We start from the raw sequence: 3,873 nt of genomic DNA, 5'->3' as shown, positions 1-3,873 counted from the left end.
CAGGAATTCAACCTAAGAAGATATTTATACAATTGTGAAAAGATAAGTTTACAAAAGCATTTATTGAAGCATTTTATATAACGGTTGAAAATGGATACAAGCCAGCCGGGCGCGGTAGCTCATGCCTGTAATTCCATCATTTTGGAAGGCCGAGGCGGGTGAATCACCTAAGGTCAGGAGTTTGAGACCAGCCTGGCCAACATGGTGAAACCCCATCTCTACTGAAAATAGAAAAATTACCCAGGTGTGGTTGTGCATACCTGTAATCCCAGCTACCTGGGAGGCTGAGGCAGGAGAATCGCTTGAACCCAGGAGGCAGAGGTTGCAGTGAGCCGAGATCACATCACTACACTCCAGCCTAGGTGACAGAGTGAGACTCTGTCTCAAAAAAAAAAAAAAAGAAAAAAGAAAAAGAAAAAAAAAATTGGATACAACCTATAAATGCAGCAGTAGAGTAATGACCAAACAACTTACGCCATGTCTGTTAGATTAAATTTTATGGAGCCATTAAAATTATGCTAGCAAAGACTGAGCATGGTGGCTCACAGCTGTAATTCCAGCAGTTTGGGAGGCCGAGGTGAGCAGATCACTTGAGGTCAGGAGTTCAAGACCAGCCTGGCCAAGGTGGTGAAACCTCATTTCTACTAAAAATACAAAAATTAGTAGGGCATGGTGACAGGCACCTGTAATCCCAGCTCCTAGGAAAGCTGAAACAGGAGAATCCCTTGAACAGAGGTTGGGGTGCCTCAAGAAACCCTTGAAGCAGTGAGCCGAGATCATGCCACTGCACTCCAGCCAGAGTGACAGAGTGAGATGCTGTCACCCCTCCCCACACACACAAAAGGAATTATGCTAACAAAGTACTATGTTATTCTATAATTTTAAATGCCAAAGCAGTCTATATGCATTCAGTGAAACTTCTTGCTGCACGTTACAAGTGCAAGTGAAAAAAAACCACCAAGGAGTTCTCCCTAATTGATTCTTTCCTGATAATTGGAGGTTATCACAATTCATTCAACAGAGTCTGTACATCCACAATTAAGATCCTTAACCAGGACTGCCCCTCCACGGGTAACACATTGTGCTATTTTATAGCTCAGCTCTTCACCATCCACAGAAGCTACCCTGGGAGAAAGATGGTGGGCGTTGTCTCTTCACAGAGTGCTTCCACTTCCCTAGAAGCTCATTTATGCTCAAGACTAGGAAAGAAATAAAAGTACTGACTGTTTTCTTCACAATTCTTCTTATGGTTGAGTTTTCCTTCCCCAAAGAACCATCTCCTGTTTTCTATGGATTAGCAAAGTGCCCTGATCTTCTCATGCTGATTCATTTCCTCCCTTCCTTCCCATCTCCCTCTCTCCTTCCCTCCCTCCCTTCCTTCCTTTTTTGTTTCCTTCAAAGAAACATTTATGAGCAGTTTAAGTCTCAGGCACTATGTCCAATGCTGGGAATACTCCCAAAGAACAGACACGACCTCTGTTCCCATGGAGCATATTATTTCTTGGAGAAAAGAAGGAAAATAGCAATTGCAATATATCCCTGTGGCAAGCACTTTTGAAACGGCTCAAATGATCACTGCTTCTTGGTATTCATTTCCTTGTGTCATCCCCCTCTCCTGAGTGTTGACTCAACTTATGACTTGCTTCTAACAAATAGAACATGGTAGAGTGATAGGATGTCATTTTGAGATTAGGTAATAAAAAGACTCACTTCCATCATGCGTCCCCATTCCCCAACCCTTGCTCTGGGGGAAGCAAGCTGCCGTGTGCTCCACCAATACGTTACAAGACTGGTGTCATTTATCAGAAAGGGAAGGCAATTGTAAAACGAATCACGACGAAAGCAAAACAGTGTTATTAAATCCTAATAAAACAGGATTGTCTACTGAAAGCTCTGAGCCTAAGGCTTCCTTGCACCTTCTCCCTCCATCATTCTTAAGAAGAGAAGTGGTTGCAGCAGCAATAAAAAACAAAAAACAAACAAACAAAAAAGAGAAGTGGTTTAAAAAAAAACTAGCAGTACCAAATCAAAATTTTCTTCCTGATGTAATCAGAAGGATTAAAGTGAATTTGAAAAGAAATCACAGAATAACTATTTCAGCTATTGCTGTGTCTGTATAGTACTAAAACTCATCTCTTATTTGTGAGGCACTTTGAAAACACTGGCCTACACTAACCAGCCAAGACCCTCAGCCACAAAATGGGTTCTTTATTTGTCAAGGAAAGCTTCCTTCCTAGCCAGAGTAAGCTGCTGTTTCAAACCAGACCTAAGACAATAGTTCTGTATCTGAATGCATGGCACAGTACTATTCCATGAATTTTTACGGTGTGTTGACAAATTTTAATCAGTATATAAACTTGACTTCCCCCTTCCAGCTAAGGATACACATTTTTATGTATGTGTGACAGAAGGCTCTGTAGAGTGGAGCTGGGAAAAGTGTATCCCACTCTCCAACTGTATTAGTCAGGGTTCTCTAGAGGGATAGGACTAATAGGATAGATGGATATATGAAACAGAGTTTACCAAGGAGTATTGACTCACACGATCATAGTGAGTCCCACAATAGGCTGTCTGCAAGCTGAGGAGCAAGGAAGCCAGTCCGAGTCCCAAAACCTCAAAAGTGGGGAAGCTGACAGTGAAGTCTTCAGTTTGTAGCTGAAAGCCTGAGAGCCCCCGGCAAACCACTGGTGTAAGTCCAAGAGTACAAAAGCTAAAGAACTTGGAGTCTGATGTTCGAGGGCAGGAAGCATCCAGCATGGGAGAAAGATGGAGGCCAGTCTAGTCCTTCTATGTTCTTCTGCCTGCTTTTTTTTTTGCAGGCGCCGGGGGGACTGAGTCTTGCTCTATTGCCCAGGCTGGAGTGCAGTGGTGCAATCTCAGCTCACTTCAACGTCTGTCCCCCAGGTTCAAGCCATTCTCCTGCCTCAGCCTCACGAGTAGCTGGGATTGTAAGTGCCCACCACCATGTCTGGCTAATTTTTGTATATTTACTACAGATGAGGTTTCAGCATGTTTGTCAGGCTGCTTTTGAACTCACCTCAGGTGATCTGCTCACCTTGGCCTCCCAAAGTGCTGGGATTACAGGCATGAGCCACTGCACCCAGCCCTTCTACCTGCTTTATCCTAGCCATGCTGGCAGCTGATTAGATGGTGCCCACCTAGATTGAGGGTTGGTCTGTCTCTCCCTGTCCACTGACTCAAATGTTAATCTCCTTTGGCAACACCCTCACAGAGGCACCCAGGAACAATACTTTGCATCCTTCAATCCAATCAAGTTGACACTCAAAATTAACCATCATACCATCCTTAAGAAATATCACCTTTCTAAACTACTTTAAATTTCATGTTTAAAGTACCAAAAAAGAGCCCATATAGCCAAGACAATCTTAAGCAGAAACAACAAAGCAGGCTACAGTAACCAAAACAGCATGGTACTGGTACCTAAACAGATATATAGACCAATGGAACAGAACAGAGACCTCAGAAAAAACACCACACATCTACAACCATCTGATCGTCGACAAACCTGACCAAAACAAGAAATGGGGAAGGATTCCCTATTTAATAAATGGTGCTGGGAAAACAGGCTAACCCTATGCAGAAAACAGAAACTGGACCCCTTCCTTATATCTTATACAAAAATTAACTTAAATGTAAAACCTAAAACCATAAAAACCCTAGAAGCAAACCAAGGCAATACCATTCAGGATGTAGGCATGGGTAATGACTTTGTGACTAAAACACCAAAAACAATGGCAACAAAAACCAAAATTGACAAATGGGATCTAATTAAATTAAAGAGCTTCTGCACAGCAAAAGAAACCATCATCAGAGTGAACAGGCAACCTACAGAATGAGAGAAAATTTTTGCAC

The sequence above is a fragment of the Macaca fascicularis genome, chromosome 11 (assembly GCF_037993035.2).
Source record: "Macaca fascicularis isolate 582-1 chromosome 11, T2T-MFA8v1.1".
Taxonomy (NCBI): Eukaryota; Metazoa; Chordata; class Mammalia; order Primates; family Cercopithecidae; genus Macaca; species Macaca fascicularis.
Note: the sequence above shows the minus strand (reverse complement) of the source record.